This window comes from Pantherophis guttatus, chromosome 3 (assembly GCF_059756535.1).
Source record: "Pantherophis guttatus breed Tessera chromosome 3, ASM5975653v1, whole genome shotgun sequence".
NCBI classification, from domain to species: Eukaryota; Metazoa; Chordata; class Lepidosauria; order Squamata; family Colubridae; genus Pantherophis; species Pantherophis guttatus.
The window spans coordinates 98720646-98742349 of NC_142065.1; the positions used below are offsets into that span (position 1 = coordinate 98720646).

At 36.1% G+C, this 21704-nt stretch overlaps 1 long non-coding RNA gene across 2 annotated transcripts in view; it reads left to right on the plus strand.

Moving 5' to 3' along the window:
• The window catches only part of LOC148114702 (uncharacterized), a 125706-nt gene extending 105154 nt beyond the window's left edge, over nucleotides 1-20552 (plus strand). For both annotated transcript variants that reach the window (XR_015733186.1, XR_015733185.1), the window contains 2 exons: nucleotides 10399-10694; nucleotides 20178-20552. This is a non-coding gene — a long non-coding RNA (uncharacterized LOC148114702). The remainder of the gene's footprint in view (nucleotides 1-10398; nucleotides 10695-20177) is intronic.
• The last annotated feature ends 1152 nt before the right edge of the window (nucleotides 20553-21704 follow it).

The following is a 21704-nucleotide window of genomic DNA, read 5'->3' on the forward strand; positions in this document are numbered from 1 at the left end:
ATTAATGAATTTGCACATATTTTGAGCATAGCTTATTTTCTACAAAGGCTTCCTTACATGCCTCTAGGAAGGTGTCCAAAATTTTCATGAAAGAAAAGATGCCAGCTACCAGAGAAATATAGAAAAGGTCAAATAATGTTTGGCTTGTTTTGCCAATTCCCATTTCTCTTATGACAATACTTTTATTCTGTTAATCTACTGCATGACATATTTGATGTGTGACCCTTGAAAATATCTTTAGATCATTTCAGCTCATTATAAAAAGTTGAAATTGGATGAAGGAGTGAAATTAAAGAGACTTTTTTGGTGAATATGAAATATTAGTATAGTAAGAGCGTATGTTTGTGTATACCCAACAAGATGGTTAAATATAATAAAAACAAATATGTTTTCTTGAAGTACAATCAATGCATTACTCATAACAATGTCTTGTAAATATTATAACTGTTACAATTTTTAAAAATGCTCCAAAAGAATTTTAAAGAAATAAATAATTAGCCAGAACCCTTTTTAGTTCATTATATAAGGGGATTCCCTCCAATACTTTTTGTCAAAACATATAGTGCTCCACTTACAATGATTCATTTAGTTACAATGGCACTGAAAAAAACAGACTTATGACCATTTTTCACACAGAAATTGCATCATCCCAATGGTGACATAATCAAAATTCGGATTTTTGGTAGCTGGCATGTATTTATAATGGTTGCAGTGTCCTGGGGCCATATGATCACCCTTTGGGACCTTCTAACAAAGAAAGTCAATGGGGAAGTCAGATTCACTTAACAACCCTGTTACTAATTTAACAACTGCAGTGATTCACTTAACAACTGTGGCAAGAAAGATCATAGACAGGAGCAAAACTCACTTTACAATTGTCTTCCTTAGCAATGGAAATTTTGGGCTTTGTTGTAGACGTAAGTCGACGACTGTATGTATTCCGTATCAGAATTTGATGCATTTGTCTATGGAGATTCTCAGTCATCCGGGTCAAGGTTGTCCCAAGGTGCTTTTTCAAGAATGCAAATGTGCAGCTGTCTGCAAGGAGTATAAATCCTTCCATTCCTCACCATCCAGTCGGAGCTGAAGAAGCTTCTTAGCTGAGAAGTGAAACGTCTTAAAAAAAAAAAAACACCAGAAAGTCCAGTTGCCTCTTGAAAAAGCACCTTTGGGACAACCTGCTCTGTCTAAGATCTGAGCCAGGTCAGCCCAATGCAGGATATATTTCACTCTCACTTCCACAGGTATCACCAATTTGAAATTCAATTTACTGTAGCCAAGTGGTAAGCATAGCTCACTGAGGTTAGAACTGCTGTAAGGTTGCAGTAGATGACACTCTCTTTGTCAGCTTCTCTATTTCCAAACGATGAGCGCTCTCCTTTCTCTTCTTTCTATATCCACAATCTTATGAAATCATTATCTTGTCCCTCTTCCATTCTTTTCCACTGCATCTTGGCTTTGATTGTCAAAAATTTATTTCCAATTTCTTGAATTCAAGTGGGTCAATTTATCCTATCAGGGGAATTGGATTGTTCTTGTTGTTGTTTTCCAGCTATAGGCATGACAATCAGAATCTGGCATGTTCTCAGAGATGTCATTTGTTGGAATAGTCATAGTTGTCCTCAATAGGATAGAGACAAATTTGATCCCATTGAACCCAGATAAAAATTGCAGAACTTTTTAGCTGTCTGGTATTTGGGGAAAAATAAAAATGGGAGAAAGAGAGGAAATAATTGGCCAGCTACCAAACTGGGGTCAATTGCCTGCCAGTGTGCCAGTCATGAAACATCAATGTCTTTTAAAAATGATACATTGACTCTGAGCTTCACTAAATGTCCAATTATCCTACCAGTGCCATCTAATAAACAACATTATTCTAAGTTGTATATGACATCAAAATCAGTTATTTTTATTTCTAAATTATATAAGAAATAACATAAATGCTGCCTTATAGGCCTATCTTTTTATGTGCCAAGCGGCCAGCAAAGGTAAGGCCATTCTGTTACCTTCCCCCAAGGATTTTGAATGTTTTCCCCTTGTCATAATTCTGTCCCTGAATTCAGTCTTCACAAAAATTCAGATTTCCCCTCTCTGACATTTTCCCTCCTGCCTCACTTCAGAATGGTCTGCATTTGCACTTGTAACTCTTTATTTTAAAAACAATTCATTGCCTTTCCAGTTTCCGAAAAAGCAATTTGTGCTAAATCAGAAATATGTGTACTGTAGTTTTATATGAAATAATGCCTATTAAATATGGGCACACTGTGCACACAGCAGAGGCAGCTCCATTTCACCTCAAAACAATTTTATCTATGTCAGACATTTCCTACTGGTAGTTCAATTATTATTTGATAGGACCAAATACAGTGGCTCCTGAAGCATTCTAAAATGTTTTCTCCAAAGGAGAAAGCAATGAGTTTAGCAACAATAAAAGTTATTTTCATTTTGTATAATATGTATATTTATATAATTAGTCCAATGAGAGTGGCGCCGTGGCCTAGAGGTAGAGCTCTCACCTCACAATCAGGAGGCTTTGTTCAATCCTAAATAGTGGCAGATATTTCTCTCTTTCGGTGCAATGAGTAATTATCTGCCACAAACTAAAGGTAGGCATCAGGAAGGGGATCCAGCCAGTAGATGCTCAAGCTCTGGTCAGTCATCCTGACTCCACCCTGATGCAAGGGATTACAGGATCATTAAAGAAAAAAAATGTAATTAATCCAATGCCTGAATAAAATGCTCTATCACAGCCATAGGGCATCAACATTCTAGTTAGGTTAACCAGATATGGGGAATTTTTGAGGATGCAAGAAAATGTCTTTCTGATCTTAGAAAAGGTGGAATGTTCCCCAGACATGCAAAGCTTTGGTTTCCTAATCCATGTTACTGGCCATGTCATTTTCAGAATCATAACTGTCCTTGGCAGAAAGACTGCTAAAGGATTTATTTCAGAACAGCATAGATTGAGAGGACCCTCATTGTGTTCAGCAAGTTCCATCTTCAAATACTAAAACCATATTGCCATTTCCACACTGTTCAATTTCTAATCGAATCAGCTTTTATTTGTTGTGAAGTTTGACATATTATGAAGTGTCTTGAAGGAAGGATATATTTGGTAGTGTTGTTTTAACCAGTTTTCACTATTACCACTTCCAGTACTACAATTTATGGAGAAAAATGTGAACTTTTTTTTAAAGATAGCACACTGCTTTCTGAAAAATAAAATTGTTTCAAAGTGTTCTCTTCTATAATGTATATAGTTTTGTTTATCAAACTTCCTAAGCATTTTTTTCCTTTGAAATTCCCTCAGTTGTGAATATCAGGCCTATGGAAAAGTAAAATAAAAGATCCACTTTATTTTACAAATGATATTCAGGAAGTGCAAACTTAACATTATGTTTTCATCAAAAACTCCATTCTAAATTTGGTTCTTGCCAATCAGTCCTTACACAATTTACCTTATTTCAGTGGAAAAAACCAGCCTAGTGCGTAATGTGTACCTGCAATATTTTTTACAGGAAGAAAAATTGTCTTGAGTTAGCCCTAGATATATGGCAAGGTAAGAGGATGATCCTGTGACAGAGCAGATAAAGTTATAGGCCTAAAGAAACATTTATAAGATGAATTTTTGTCATCCTATGTTGTCAGAGATGTATATGTCCAGGAGGGTCCCACAAGACAAACAGACCATGATAGATACCCCAGACTAATACTGATCACATCTGCCAACCCACATTGCACCAACATGGCAGATTATGGTCTATTCCATCCACATGACAATACAACCTCAAAAATGGCCCTCATTCCCCAGAGGCCCTAGGGCAACAACCCGTGGCAGTGGGAAGACCTGCCCAAAGGCAGAGGATGCTAAGAATCACTGAGTTAATTCAGGTTGCTCTTGGACTTTGGACAAAGGAACAGTCGATATTTGGATAAAGAAAACAGATGCTCAACTAGAAGAACTGCTGGCTGAACTCAATAATATGCATTGGGATATCATTGTATTATGTGTAACATTGGCAAAAAGGTGAAAATTTAGTTGACCTTGATAGGACTGGGCATTTATTCTACACTAGAGGTACCGAAGGTGGACAATGTGGCAGAGTTGGTTTTTTCATCAACCAAAAGCTGAAAGACTCTGTAATAAAATTGAAAGTATATCAGACAGAGTAGGCCAATGCATCATTCAACTGAAGAAACAATACAAGCTTCAAATAATCCAAGCTTACCCACCAATAATAATCCATAGTGATGATGAGGCCTAAGAGTTTTATGAGGATGTGGTGCACTTCAAGGCAAAGAAAAATGCTGATACAAAATACTTATGGGTGACTTTAATGCAAGAATAGGAAGAACAATACCTGGAAAAAAGCAACTGGCCTGTATGGAAGTGGTGAATGAGATAATAGAGGTGATAGACTAATAGATTTTGCTGAAGGACAGGAACTTTATATCATGAACTCATTTTACAAGAAAAATGCTAGCAGAAAATTGACATGGAAGAGTCCATCTGGGTACACAAGCAAAATTGACAATATCATGTCAAGTGATAAAACTATATTCTGCAATTGTACTGTCATTGATTGTTTTAACGTTGGAAATGATCATAGAATGGTATGCGCTAAACTGAAGATAGATTGTCAAAAGCAGTGTATGAAAATGACAAAGACATCAAAAAAAATAAAGAATGATAAGCTGTAAGAGAATAGCAATTTTGAGATTAATCTATCAAATCACTTTGCTCTATTGCAAGATTTGAAAGAGATGAACATTATGGACCAAAATGAACAAATAGTCAAAAACATCCTTCAATCTGCTACATCTATAGCACTGCTGGAAAAAACACTTTGTATAATCAAAAACCTCTGATGGAACTATTGATTTAATGAGAAAATGATGGACAATAGAGAATACTGGAAATTTCACTAACAAACTGGAGTACGTTGAACTTTGCAAGACAATAAGAAAATGTATCCAAGAAGAAATGCATCACTGTAACATGAAACTTGTAAGAAAGGCAATTGAAGAAAACAAAGGGATTAATAGAGCAAAATACAAGCTTATAAATACAAGAAAGAAGTTTTTGCATTAAAATGTGAAGTTGGCTCTGTGTGTAGAACAAGACAGGGGATGTTAGAAATAATTGGAAAATTCTATTCAGAACTATACAAAGATCAAGATCACTCAAAAATAACAACACCCATGAAAGAGAAAATGCCAGATATCCTAGTGGAGTAAGTATCAAGTGCCATAAAAATCAATGAAAAATGGTAAAATTTCAAGAAATGACTGTGCTACAGTTGAAATGCTGAAAGCTGATGGTCATAATTTATGCAAGATACTAGCAAAACTATATTCGAGATGTCTCAGGAAAAAAAAATCCAACTAGAACAAATCCAACTAAAAACAAACTAGACTGGACAAAAGATAGAATAAAAGTCAATGGAACCTATTTAATTCACTTAACATTTGCATATGATGTTGTTCTTTTCTCACAAGCCCCAGAAGAGGTACAAAGACACATGCAAGAGCTGCATAAAGCAGGAGAACCATTTGGCTTAAAAATAAATCTGAAAAAGAGCCAGGTACGTTTAATAAATTTACTAAAGAAAGAAAAAAACAACTGCATCTGGAGAAGAACTAGAGGTAGTAGACCACTACATATACCTTGGCCAATGGATCTCAATGGAAGGTGATACAATAAAGGAAATTCAATGGTGTGTTAAATGTGGTTGGCAGCAGGGGTGAAATCTAAAATTTTTTGCTACCGGTTCTGTGGGCATGGCTTAATTAGTGGGCGGGGCTTGGTGGTAAGGTGACTGGGTGGGCATGGCCAAGTCAATGTAACTTCTTTGCCCCTTTTTAACCTACAAAACACAACACAACACAACTGCCTCACCCACAATGTAAAAGCAGCTGTGCTAGACTCAAAATGGCCCCGCAACAAGCAGGAACCTCACACAGCCACAAAAAGTCCAAAAAAAAAACAACTTTCACACTTTACACACACAACACAACACAACTGGCTCACCCACAATGTAAAAGCAGCTGTGCTAGACCCAAAATGGCCCCTGCAACAAGCAGGAGCCTCACACAGCCACAAAAAGCCCAAAAAACCAACTTTCACACTTTACACACACAAAATTCCACATACAGCTTTGTGAGATTTTGTGTGTTTGTGTAGTTAGAGTGAAACACTACAGAAACACACAAAATCTCAGAAAGCTGCACAAATATTATTTTATTTTAATTTATTTTTATTTTTATATAAAAGCAGCTAAATTTAAAACTTCCTAAACTTTAAATGGCTAGGTCTAAAAAAAGAACAACTAAAAAAAACCCCAATTAACTATTTTTTTTAAAGCTCCCAAAGGGGAAAAAAACTTACTCAATAGAACAGGGGTCTCCAACCTTGGCAACTTTAAGACTTGTGGACTTCAACTCCCAGAATTCCTCAGCCAGCTTTGCTGGGAGTTGAAGTCCACAAGTCTAGGCAGGAAGACAGGCAGGCAGAAAGAGCTGCTCACCGATGAGCTTGATTGCAGGCAGGGAGATTCAGTTGCTTGCTGATGCATGGATTGTGATTCTCATGCAATCAGCAGCTAAGGTAAGCAAGCTGGAGGCAGGGACGGGGGAGAAAAAAAAGAAACTTTTTTTCTTTTACATGGCTCTGGTGATCCAAGCTGAGTTGCCTGATGTCAGATGTCAGAGCTTGGCTGGTCAGCCATTTAAAAGGGAAAAAAAGGCTCTGATGATCATGGGGCTCAGCTGGGCATGGGGGGGCGGGGGCAGGGATTTTTGCTACCAGTTCTCTGAACTGCCCGCTGCCATCGCTACCTACTCGCCCATGCCGGTCCGAACTGGGAGCATTTCACCCCTGGTTGGCAGGCATTTGGCAAGCTAAGCATAATTTTCAAGAATAACCTCTCCCTATGCCTGAAGAGAAAGGTTTTTGATCAGTGTGTGCTACCTGCTCTAACATATGCCAGTGAAACATGGAAACTAACTTCACAATTGATACAAAAGCTATGATTGGTGCAAAGAGCCATGGGAAGATACATGCTTAGCATTACAAGACAAGATAGAAAACCTACACATTGATTAGAGAACAAACAAAAGTATACCATATCATCAAGAGAGTAAAGGAATTGAAATGCTTAGCACATTGTAAGCCGCCCTGAGTCTCCGGAGAAGGGCGGCATATAAATCAAATTTTAAAAAAATGGAAATGGGCTGGTCACATAGGAAGAAGAAATGATGGCAGGTGGACCAAGGCAATCATAGAATGGATCTCACTTGATAAAAAGCATCCATGAAAGAGACCTAAAACAAAATGGATTATATGAAGAATTATGGGGCCAATTGTCAAAAGAAAGCTCAGGAACATAAACAATGTGGAAGTCTTAATCTGCAGTGGATAAACAATGGCTAAAATGATGATGATGATGATGATGATGATGATGATGATGATGATGATGATGATGACGACGCCAACCTATATAATTTAACTATAAACTCCTATGTTAGGAAAATATTGGTTCATTTTACCAGGCCATTGTCTCTTATATAATTTATTTTGTAAACTATTTTTGTGACTATTTATACTTCTGACTTCATCTGGAAAAAAGGTTTCCACCCTTCCATAATTCACAATCCTTATCCTATCTTGGTAATACATATGTATTTTGGGGCAAAAAAATCAGGAAGTCCTGCTACTAATCTTTCCAAGAGTATCTAATATCTTTGCATCACTTATGTAGTATGTGATACAAACACACAAATGAATTTAATTCCTAAATCAATTTAGATTGATCTAGACATTCCTAACCTAAACAAGTTTCCCTATAGGGGTTCTTCCCATGTATCTGGAGCAAAGTAGTTTTATTTTTTCACAATAGCTAAATTTGGAAATATATTGATAAATATATATCTAAAATTCTGATTCTTATATATATTAGATTGTGTGCATGTATGTAGTCATAACATAACTCTTATACTAGAAAAATAATTTCTATTACACCTTCAAGAACTCTCTTTGTTGAATGGTAAATTATGATACATCCTATATACCGATTTAGATGTGATCTTTATCACCTGCTTACAAGATTAGATACCAGATGGCAAGCTTAAATGTGCTATCAAAGGCTGAGCACCACATAATTTTCTGATCATTGCTAAGAGTACACAGTTCAATAAAATCATCTCCTATATTAAATAATCAGAGAATAACAAAATAGTTATATATATATACATGTATGTATGTATGTATGTATGTATGTATGTATGTATGTATGTAAAAGTGTGAATCGAATCTGGGCTCTGCTTTGACACAACACCATATAGTCTTAAACTATTTAGAGCAGTCATGTCAAACTCAAGGCTGAGGGACCGGATCCGTCCTGTTGGGTGCTTAAATCTGGCCCAAGGGCCACCCTGGAAATAGCGAAGGAACAGTTCATGTTGCCTCTGCAAGCGAAAACAGAGCTCTGTTTTCACTGGCAGAGGGTTGCAGGAGGCTGTCACAGCCAAAAGCAGAGCTCACAAGGGATGCAGGTGGCCCTTCTGACCTCCGTTTTCACTGCCACAGGGTTGCAGAAGGCCGGCACAGCCAAAACAGAGCTCGGGAGCCCGTTTTTGCTGGCAGAGTGCTTGAGCCACAACAGGCACCTCTGACACAAGTGGCATCTTTCTGGCCATGCCCATCCCTGGCCATATTTCCCCCCCCCCAGCACACACAAGGTCAAACACAAACCTGATGTGGTCCTCAGTGAAATCGACACTCCTGATTTAGAGAAATCCATAAAGAGTGTCTTTGGTGGTATAACATGGGTTTATTTAATCTCATCTGAATGAGGAACATAACACTTAAGCGGGAGAATAACATGAGCTGGTTCCAGCAAATTTGCTGTACATCTTTGCATTAAATAATAATTGCTTCTATAGATTTCACTGAAAATATGTATTGACCACTTTTATGGAATGGAGAATAAATCTAAAAAAAAAAAGTAATTTGTGTTTAGAATGTTTCTAGGCATCATCTTTTCCTAATACCAAATGCACATCTACTTTAATTGTGTTAGTATATTCTTTTCCCATGAGAAAACATTTAAATTGCATCTCTTAGATTACGCTGCAAGGTTTAAACAGTGTTTACTGTTTCTCAGCTTTCTTTTAAAATGAAATTATCTCTCGTTAAGTTCTTTAGAAATATTTGTAAGGTTAAATGTCCCTAATGTTAGAGCTCTGAGTGTAAGAACAATTTATTAGTGTCTGTGTTTGATGCAGCTTGTTCTTCGGGATATATCTAGAGACACAATTAAGAAGATTGGAGTGCACAAATGGTATAAGTAGATAGACTAACTCTTAATGTCTTAATTATTCCCACCTTAACAAAAGATTTCAAGGGCAATAAGAGTTTGAAATACCCTGTTTTCCCCAAAATAAGACATCCCCTGATAATAAGCCCAGTCGGGCTTTTGAGTGCATCACAATAAGACCAAGTGCTTATTTCAGGGTTCAAAAAAATATAAAACAGGGTCTTTTTTTGGGGAAAACATGGTAGGATATCAAAACAGGATTCTCACTATTACTTCTTAAAATAGGCCAAGGAGCTGGTAATTAGAGAATGATAATCTAAGTAAGGCAAATGATGGTAGAAGATTGTTTGTTATGGGAAGAGTAGGTTAAGTGGGTTAAAGATTTTTTATTGATGTTAGGATTTTGAGAGAACAGATGTGTAGAGGACAGGCTGTAGTGGAGATGATAGTGGAAGATGATAGTGGTGGAAATAACAGTGTGGGTGAGAAGACACTTCTAGCTGAGTTTGCCACTAAAATCTGTGCAAGCCACTAACAGTGATAGGTTCCAATATCTGCTTATGGAATGGGAAATACGACATAGGAACTGGAGGTCACTATCTCATCAAATACTCCCAAAGAATAACTGTTGTAGTATCCTTTTAGGTGGTATCTCAGATGGGATATGGATCATACTGGGTGTGCATCCATTTGTCACCTATGGAAGAATGTTGAATATCCTCCTTTTGATGGTAAAAACTTTTTAAAAAGAAATAAATGATTTAAATGTTGGTGCACTTCCTATTCAGAGAGTTGCATGTTAGATGGAGAGCTATGCTAGATTACCCAATTAAATTATTTCACTGATTCATAGTTCTGCCTATCATGCAGAAATCATCACCACCATCATCATCGTTGTCGTCATCATCATCATCATCCCAGGTCCTTGGTAAGGACTTGATCGGTACACAAAAATGCCAAACCCAGTCTGAACATCTGGCTGACTGTGATGATGATGACGACGACAATAATAGTAATAATAATAATAATAATAATAATAATAATAATAATAATAATAATGTACAATTTATTGACATTGCAGTACCAGGAGATGCCAGAGTCGAAGAAAAAGAACTGGAAAAAATCATGAAATATTGCAACTTGGCCATCAAAACTATGTGGCTATGGATGAAACATGTAACAGTGATACCCATTATCATCGGGACACTTGGTACCATGTCCAAGAATTTTATAAGATACATCAGCAAATTGCAGCTTCCTGCAATAACACCAGAGGAACTGCAAAAAACTGCGCTACTTGAGACATCATACATTTTAAGAAGGTACTTGTTTGATACCTAGGACGCTGGCAGCAACCCGTATCGGCCATTAGCACCAGTAGGTATTTGTGATGCATTTTTGAATGTATATATATATATATATATATATGCATATTCTTTCTAGCCAGGTTTTACCTATGTAAACTTAGTTGTTCTTCAGCCCTAGGTTCTGTGAAATCTCATTCACAAGTTCTTGGGCCCTTTTTCTGCTGACAAACTGCAACTCTGTGTTGCTTCCTGGGAGACCCAGATAGCTATTTCTACCTCTTAAGGTGTCCTCAGTGGGCCACACCCACTTCCCAATTATCCTCCCTGTAAAGGCATAATGTATCTTTACAGGGAGGATAATTGGGAAGTGGGTGTGGCCCACTGAGGACGCCTTAAGAGGTAGAAATAGCTATCTGGGTCTCCCAGGAAGCAACACAGAGTTGCAGTTTGTCAGCAGAAAAAGGGCCCAAGAACTTGTGAATGAGATTTCACAGAACCTAGGGCTGAAGAACAACTAAGTTTACATAGGTAAAACCTGGCTAGAAAGAATATGCACATAAAAGCCTATGAAAAAAGAATATATATATATATATATATGGACCAGCCTCCAAATCACATTATTCAATATTATCATGCACAACTGGGCTGAAAGTTAACCACAAAACAGTGGTTGACTTTACACTGTTCTGAGTAATATCTAAAATATAGACATTGTAATATCTAAAATATTACTAAAATTGATTTTGTATGGTATTCTCAGCTATTTTATTCTAATACATAGGAAAAATAGTCCCCTTTTGTCAATATCTGACTGAAAGCTGCAGAAAGCTGCAAAGATCAAGAGAAGGTATAACATTCTATTTCATTAAGTAAATGATGTACTTAATTAATTGTGCACAAATTGTGCACAGATTTGATTCACAACAAAAGGCTTGAAAAGTTTTGTAATCATACAACCTGCAATCCTCAAAGTCAAAAACAATCTGGTTTTCTAAAAAGTAATTTTCAAGGGAGAAGAAGCCAGGAATAAACTTAGAAGCAATTTATTGTTATAACAGTAAAAGTAACAACATATAACATTGACTAACATGAGATTTAAACTATAGTATGTAAAAACAACAAAAATGCCAGTTAGGAAGTTATTAGCTAGTAAATTCTATAAGTAATATAGGTCTAGTCCTAAAACTACTCTTTTGTCCTATATCTGTCCGAAGGAGAATCTTTCCTAAGATTTATTTTTAAATGAGATTTGATCTATTAATATAAGAACTGAAGGCACTTAGGAAACAATTTTGCTTCTGAACCTTTGAATTTGTCAATTGTTTCACCCAGTTTTTTCATTTAATGTTATTGTTTCATAGACAGGGAAGCATAATAAATAATGTTGAAGATCCTTTTTTGTCCCTGACCATAAGGGCAGAAATGCTGCACTATAGAGAGTTTATAAACTTTGCCTTCAAGGTAGTCTGATGGCATCATTAACAACTACAGTAAAAATATATATAATTTTTTTCCTTAAGGAAACCCTAGTGACATTGGCTAAGTTAAGTTTGTATATCTAGGGTGAACAGACATCCTGGGTTTGGCAAGAAGTATTCAGTACAAAAAATCCTCCATTTCTAGGAGAACAACCAATGGGTTGACCAACAACAGCAGTATGAATAGCAGGATGGTCACATCAGCTACCAAGTGAAAAATAATTTTGGTGTTTCTTACTAATTGTGTTTGTATGAATATTTGAGTTGCTGGGCTACAAATTTGATTGAATAGTAAATGTCAGTAAAAAGATTCAGAAAAAAAATCTAACTTTGGTGCCATCCAGTGATTATCTTAACCTGAATATTTGATTAGAGTTTACCTGATAGTCATGTAGGAAGCAATAGCAATGGAAATGGCATTAGCCTGTTTTGAGAAGGCTGGAGATTTCTTTCATTCATTAAGTTTTAGGTGGAATAGGAGATGTGGATAAAAGAAGAAAAAATTACTCTGTTCTCTCTTCCAAACTGATAGGTAAAGAAATCTATTACTTGGCAGTCATGCATTAATTTAGTTTGATGAGGAAATAATTTCACACACAGCATAAAAGCATAATGAGGAAACAATACAGTATATCTGAAATGATTAAAAACATGTTCATTATGAAGAAGCCTTTTCAAACATTAACTTGCAGCACAATGAATAGTATTAAGAACTGAAATGAGAACTGTTGAAAATGATCTTTTTACCCTTCTGATGGTAGAACTGCTAGTGGGTCTGAGCCCTGTTTCAAATGTGTTTCACGAATTGTTTCTGAAACGGGGAGAACTTGCAGAAAATGTGATAGTTTGAAAGGAATATGATGTCCAGAGCCAAGAAAGAGCTAGATATAATTCACATTTGATTATTCATGTGTAAATTAATATCTCTTTTGGATCACGTTGTATACAGTGGGTGTAGAACAGCTGGAACGTAAACTCCCAAAAGTCTCAGTGACTTGTCAAAATAAACTTTTAGCCCAACCAAGAATTAAAGGTCCATATCAAATTGGCAAGCTGTTCTACTCCAGAATGTGAAGGTTTAATGCTTGAACCTTGGCCAGTACTTTAATAGAATGACCTGGTCTTGGGGGATGATAAACATGCCCACAGTGTTCTCATGTGTGTAATAGGTTGTGATTTCATGTGTGTAATTAGTTAAAAGTTGGGTCAGCAAGGGAAAGAAGAGCAAATGAATACAAATTAGACTGGGAAGCATTTACAAAGACAGTGATTTCTGGTTTACATGATTTGCCAAATTACATTTTATAGAAAATAGTTTAACAATTTGAGAGACAAAAGAAAATCCAAAACAGATTACAATGAATAAGAATTGGAATACAGCATGTTTTTTCAAATCCTCCTAACAATTCAATATATGTTAATATTAGAACTATTCAGCATATCTTGCCATTTCAATTTGTTTAATGCGAATATAACTGAATCTGCTCATCATATCATATATCTGTACTATTTTCTGAGCTTGACACAGTCAAGTTTGTCATTTTGATTCTTCTAGTTGCTGATTGACACCGTGTACTTCTCCTCTCTTTTTAGTTATTCATTTGGTTTTAGTTAGTCGAGATAACTTTTAATCCTTTGTCTAATTAGAAACCTAAAGGTCAAGGTGTGCATGGCAGATAATGCAAATATGTGTTAATGTAACCAGGTTTTATTTTAGTAAATTACTGATATAAAAAGGAGAACACACTGTTATTGGAAATCCCAGTAAATCTGGGAAATCTGATGTTTTTTATAACTATCTCCAGACATCTTCATCATGCAGATCCAAGAGCTTAGTAAAAATTCAGTAAAAAATAGTTTTAATTGGATCTTTTTAATAAACTGTATCTCTCTCTGTGTGTGAGTGGGGGAATAGTGATATCAGGAAAGAAAAAATAAACATAGCCTTCCAATATGTGTGTGGGTGTGTGTTTCAATAATATGGATTTTTATGTATAAAGTATTTTTGTTTGATTTTTATCCTACATTTATTACTTTATAAGTAATAAGGTTATAAGGCAGTGAACACATATAATACTCCTGACGTACTCCTATTTTCCCCACAATAACTGTGAGTTGGTTTGGGCTGAAAGTGAGTGATTAGTTCAAAGTCACTTTTGTCATATTTTAAATTCTTGATCAATGGAATATTTTCAGGGATACAAATATTCTAAAAGAGAACTTTGGAACAGTTATCTGAAATAATGAGAAAGCTACTCAGACAAATAGCAAGGAGACAAAATTGGCAGCTGTTAATAGGATACTGGGTTCTTCTTTGATGTCTTACAATTGCCTTTCATTATATTTCCATACATATTTATCTTTGATGTTCATTACTAGATTTATATGCCATGTAATATGGATTGCATTTGAAGCTCATTTTGTAAAATTTCTTTTTTCCTTTTTTTTGAACTTAAAAAAAAATTCACTACACTTGTATGCATACATTCTACTGTATTTACTTTTTGTCATAAAACTAGGCTTATTGATGTGTTAACCTTTTACTGTGAAACTGTATTTTATCCCTAATCTCAAGATTTATATAGCTGCCTTTAATATATCTAACCTGTTTCCCCGAAAATAAGACATCCCCTGGTAATAAGCCCAATCGGGCTTTTGAGCACAAGCGCTAAAATAAGCCCCCCCCAAAAAAATAAGCACATGCACAGCCAGTCCCCGCCATTTTCTCTGGTTTCCTCCACATGCCCCAAAATAAAAAGACCTCCCTGAAAATAAGGTCAAGCACTTATTTCGGGGTTCAAAAAAATATAAGACAGGGTCTTATTTTCAGGGAAACATGGTATTGGTCTTGTGAACTTTCCAAATTATGATGCTCAAACTTGTATTATTCTGTATGGTAAATGTTGGATCTGCATTTACTCTGCCATATTTTGAGCTCTTGCTCCTAGGCAGAATAAGCATGTCCACGATTAAGGTGCATATTAGAAAAAAAACTAACTTTTTTTTTAGTTCATCCCAGATCATTGCTCTAATGCACAATAGTTTAATCACAATTGGTCATGGCAAGTTAGCCCTGTTTCTCTGTGAAATGTGTCCATAAATGAAGAATAATAATTTGGAGTTCTGTGAGCGGACCAACATATATAGTAGTGTATCTTTAATAATTACAGCAACATTATTTTATTAAATCCATCAGTGTTTTCATGTGCAATGCATCTGAAAAGTGAGAGAAAATGGATAATTTCCATTAACAGTTTTCCCCCTCTCATCTAACATTTCATTTAATAAATACTATATTTGTAGGACATATACCCAGAGATGATCAAATAATCCATTTAACGAAAAGATAAATTTAAAAAAAATATATTATTCTTTTGTATTATATCTCACATTAATTGAATCGCTATAACATCTCGTATATTATATGAGGCCATATGTTAGAGATCTTGCTATAAAGACTTCTGACTTTAGGTCAGGGGTGTCAAACTTGCATCATCACGTCATCATCATGTAATGTATCATGACTTTTTTCCTCTTTGCTAAACAGGGTGTGGGCGTGGCCAGCTTGTGACGCATCCAGCCCCTGGGCTAGGAGTTTGACAGCACTGCTCTAGATGGAAAGTTACATATCAATTTTCTGTGTGTTAGTTGAGTGGCCATATAAATATATGTAATAAATAAATAAAAAGTAAACATATATTTGTGAGTATCTGAGGCTAGAACTTTTAGAGATCCAAAAATCTACCATTCTGGAATGCACAAAGATTTGTAAACAGTAGTGATTTAAGTGAGGCAGAATATTTGTTACCTGCTGAAGGCTTATAAAATTTAGAGATACTCAAGATCTGGTTGATTGTTAGAGCTTCCCACTTTTTATTTTTTATGTTTTTAAAAAGTGGGAAGGGTTATTCCTGCCTATAGTCTGACAGTCCTGACAGTCTGGTGTAGCAGCATCTGGAATCCTTGGCTGACATTGTGATGCAGGACTGCTTCAAGCCAAAAATAAGTTTTTCTTAAGCTGAATTTCACTCCTTGTGACTATATGGACAATGCCTTCATTTCATTACCAAAATGAAAGTGACACTTACTAATTTCAGGATATGTTTAGCTACCCAGCCTACATCTGTGAGAATCTTTGATGGCCTTCCATCCAAGTTTTAATGAGATCTGATCAAGCTTAGCATCCTCAAGTTCCGCCAACATTGGCTAGAGGCTGGTACCCACTGGGATTAAAATGGATATGCTTTAATGATATTTGAATCTGAACTGTGGTGAAATCTACTTACCTTCCCAACCGCTTCGGACGTGCACATGCTGTGCACACGCATGGGCCCACTGCACATGCACAAACTCTTCTGCTCATGCACAGAGGGAAAAAAACAGGGCAGGTGGGTGGAGCCTCATGTTGCCATCGCTACCAGTTCTCTGAACCACCGGCCGCCATCGCTACAGGTTCAGCTGAACCCGTCCAAACTGGGAGCATTTCACCCTGATCTGAACATGCTTTCTACATGCTTTTGAAGAGATGCTTTACCTCTCACATGAAATGAGTATAACCCTCTGCCGTCCATTAAAGGAGTCAAATCTTTGTGTCTGAAAAAAAAACAAGTGCTGCTCCTCTAAAAGTTGCTTTAACTTTAATGAGTGACTTCTTAAGGCATCAATATATTTTTCTTGAAACTTAAACAGAGGCCTGAAGACAACTGATCTCTTTTAATGAATACCAGAGAGGAATCGCGCTAATGTGAGATGCCAAGCACTTTCTTCCAAATCATTTCTAAAATATGCACAGTCCCACTAAATAAAGCAGCCCTGCTGCATAAAAATAACAAGGAAGAAAGAAAATGAATATCAAAATATGCAGGAAAGGGAATGTAGCAATTGTGTGCAAACACTTTAAAGGGCAAAGGTCACACACAAACTTAAAAAAAAAAAGAAGGAGTGGCTATTTCATTAGTCTATCAACTGCCAGTTTACCATTCTCAGGGGAGAAAATTAGAGAAATAATTCAGCAACTTTTACCTCAGTTTTTTCCAGGACTGACTTAGTTCTACTTGCTGATTAGGAAGGTTATCACAGCTCCAGCTGCTTCCCTCCCAATGATGTTTTGCAGAACAGAAGAATCTTGTCATATAGAAATGTCAATGTCAAAGCAGTAGCTGGTCTTCAGATGAAATGTCCAAACAATAAAGTCAATCCTAGAGAAAGTCTAGCAAAGGCACATTGGGGTTGGGTGTGTGTGTGTGTAGGATCTAATACACTTTCAAGAATGCTAATAAAGGTACTCCTCGACTTACAACAGTTCATTTAGTGACCGTTCAAGTTACAATGGCACTGAAAAAGTAACTTATGACAGTTTTTCCACACTTATGACCGTTGCAGCATCTCCATGGTCACGTGCTCAAAATGCAGACGCTTGGCAAAACTGACTCATATTTGTGACAGTTGCAGTGCCTGAAGTCACGTGATCACTTTTTGTGATCTTCTGACAAGCAAAGTTAATTGACAAAGCCAGATTCACTTAACAACCGTGTTACTAACAATTATTCTCAATTGTGGTCATAAGTCAAGGACTCCGTGTAATGTTCACATTTTCGCTATTCAGAAATAACCACATTTCCCAAATGTAGCCAAATAATTCTCTGGTTTTCACAGAAGATTGATGAGACCACATAAGGATCTTAAATCCGCCTATTCAATCTGTCTAAGCATTTTCATACAGAAAGGCTAGTATTATAATGAACAATTCATTCTAAAACTCAGTGTCATTTCTAGCATCAGAATGGCGATGGGGAAGCAAGCAAAAGAGTCTTTGAATCTTATGTATCAAAATGCATGTAACCAACTTTGCAAATCTGAGTGCTTAAGAAAATGACAGAAACTAATAAAGAGTCTAAAGGAAAGAAGAATCTATCTCTTTAATTGTTGTTGTGGAATTGCAATTTAAGTCCTTTGCCAGGTGGCTGGAATTAGTAATGTCTGCAACTCTTTAAAATAATAATACAGTTTATCAGATGTGAATTACTGTGGTATTAATGTTGGAATTGTAAACAGAGAGACAATGGGATTTCCAGGTGATAATATTGGAATAAAAGTGGTTGACAGTGTATGTTAAAGAAAAATAATACTTTAAGAATCAATTCAATTTAAGAATCAACTCCCCTTGAAGAGCACTCGGAGGCTCCAACTGGTCCAGAATGCGGCCGCGCGGGTGGTCATGGGTGCAACTCGTTGCACCCACGTGACACCCCTCCTGCGCGAGCTGCACTGGCTCCCAGTGGTCTTCCGGGTGCGATTCAAGGTATTGGTTACCACCTTTAAAGCGCTCCATGGCATAGGACCCGGGTACCTTCGAGACCGACTCCTACCACCAATAGCCTCCCACCGACCAGTCTGCTCCCACAGAGAGGGTCTCCTCAGAGTGCCATCAGCCAAGTTATGTCGGCTGGCGACACCCAGGGGGAGGGCCTTCTCTGTGGGAGCCCCAGCCCTGTGGAATGAACTGCCCCCAGAAATACGTAAGATCTCCGACCTCCGGGTGTTTCGCTGCGCTCTGAAGACCCTGTTGTTCCGCCAGGCCGGACTATTAACATAACGTTTTAAATTAGGGTATTTTAAATTTCTGGGATTTTAATTGGAGCCTAATTATTTAATGATTTTAAATTTTAACTGTTGTTTTGTTTCTGTGTTTTAAATAGGCTGTACACCGCCCTGAGTCCTTCGGGAGAAGGGCGGTATAGAAATAAAATTATTATTATTATTATTATTATTATTATTATTATTATTATTATTATTATTATTATTATTATTATTAATTATATCCAAAATTATTTTGAAATTCATGCTTGTTAAGTGTACTTCCTTCCCTCAGAAGGTGTCAATTGTATATATACTGTATGAATGTAGGAATGTGTGTGTGTGTATGTATATATGTATATGTATGTGTGTGTGTGTGTGTGTGTGTATTGTATTTGTATCAACTTTCTAAAAATAGAAATTGTGATGGAGGAAGAAGAGTATTTGATGGGTAAATTTAAGGTAACCTCCAGGTGGGTTAAAGAAAAATAGAAAATGGGATAACATGCTAGTAAACATTACAGATAGTCTTCAACTTACAACCATTTGTTTAATGATTATTTGAAGTTACAACAGTACCAAAAAAAGTGACTTATGAACATTTTTCACACTTACAAGCATTGTAACCTCCCCACGACCCCATGATCAAAAATCAGATTCTCCACAACTGGCTCATATTTATGAAGGTTGCAGTGTCCTAGGGACCTTTTGCGACATTCTGATAAGAAAGTCAATGGAGAAGCCAGATTCACTTAACAACCGTGTTACTAATCTAACAACTGCAGTGATTCACTTAGCAACTATGATAAGAAAAGCTGAAAAATGGATCAAAATTCACTTAACAAATGTTTTGCTTAGCAACAGAAATTTTGTGTCGAGGATTACCTGTACTTTTCTCTCTATTCATTCAATGAAACAGAGCAAAGACGAAGAAAAAAATAGATAAGAAGTCTATATACTTCTTATACAACTATATGAAAATTTATAGAACAGTTTGTCAGATTATTTATGAACTGGCAGAGACATGGTATCAAGGTCAGCCAATGAATAGGCATAGCAACTAAATCAGCCAATTGGGAGCTGAGACAGACTGGAGCCAGGGTGCGTCTTAGTCTGCAGCTTCTGAGTGCTGTGCTGAGAAACGAAACTGAAACCAATGTGTGTATGTGTGTGTATGTATGAACTTGTCTGCTCTGCTGAAATGAAACTGGAAACTGATCTACTTATTACCACATTGAAAGAACTCTACTGTTGGTATTGTATATATATTCTTGTATATAAAGAAGTTTCTTATTTAATCAATCCTGCTGAATCAGTCTACCTGTGTGTGCTTTCTGGATTTGATTTTTGCAAGAAACTCTGATACAGTTTCAGTAAAAGATTACCATATTTCAAAGTCCATATATCATCAGTGTCTGCCAGCAACTCATTCACAGGTTGCAATTAACATCGAGTTTTCAATCCATCGAGTAACTACAGCCATGTTGTTTGTCTTTCAGGATTGAAAGAGTAATCGCTTAACAATGGAAAGGATGTAAAGAATCTGTTTCCTTTCTCCAAGAATCTATTTCTATTCAATAAATATGTAATTCCAAAGAATATTGATGTCAGAATGTATGAAATGATGTCTCAGGATCAAATGAACATATGAAATTACTTCTTTCCAGAATATAATAACTTTAGGATGTACTCCAAGCCATCTGTTTTAATGAAACATTATTTTCATTGAATATTCAACAATGTCGGTGTTTGTTTACTCCTTTTTTACACAAATGCTACAAGGTCAAAATGTTATTTTCTATTCATTTATTTTGTGAATAAGCCATATTTTAGGATACGCTGATATTTTTGTTACGGGCATCAAGAAAGTTTCCCATTGTTTAGACAAACTGAGGTTATCCTAATCATTGTTCCATTATGTCCTTAAAATAAAATTCATTTATTTTATTACAATAACTATAATGACTAATAAAGGCTAATTGTAATCTTTTTCATCCTGTAAGATTTGCTGATCATTTCTAATAATACTGAAAATTATTATGACTAAAATTAAAAAGTCAATAATGTGTTAGTTGTAAATACTGCCAGTGGGTGGCAACAGACAAATGGCATATAATCTTTTACATATAAAATGATTTTTTTTAAAAAGTCAATAACTGACCTAAAGTAAAAAACTAACGTCCTATCAAATCAGTCCCCATTCTCTCCCAACTTTATAAATTCACATCTTTATTTAAGACCTGGCTCTTCCGGCAGGCCTGGGGCTGTTGATCTCCCTTGGGAGTTGGGCAGCATAGAAATGCGACAAAAAAATAAATAAATAAATAAATAAATAAATAAATAAATAAATAAATAAATAAATAAATAAATAAATAAATAAATAAATAAATAAATAAATAAATAAATAAATAAATAAATAAATCTCTGATTCCAATTATTCTTCTTCCACACATGAAGTAGAAGTAAAATTGTATTTATTGTTTTATCATTTTCTTTAAATGAGGAGCATGGTGACTGCCTGAGTTGACAAGCAGCAAGCCCACATTCGAGACCCAAATGCTGCTGTTGGATGGGATGAGCTTCTGTCATTTGCTCCAGCTCCTGCCAGGGATATAAAAGGAACTCCCAACTGGGCATCCTTTCAACCTGGAAGCACTTTGGTGCTTCCAACATTAGTGTAATTTATTTAAATTCTCTCTTTCATTCTCTGTGTTTTACATATACATATACACGTGTGTGTGTGTGTGTGTGTGTGTGTGTGCGCGCGCGCGTGTGTGTGTGTGTGCAATACTTATTTTTTGAATTATTTTTCAACCTTTTTGATGTGTGAAGCCTAATCCCTTACTCTTTCAGGTATACAGAACACTTAAAATACTAGAGCTCCACTGAATATTTTCATTTGGAGACAGGAATAGGTAGATTCCTCTGTATCTTCCCAAGTTTAAAATCAACCTGAATTCCATGCTGTGCTGAATCAGAGCACATTTTTAGTCTTGGAGAATAGGAGAAATGTATGCGACTTAAAA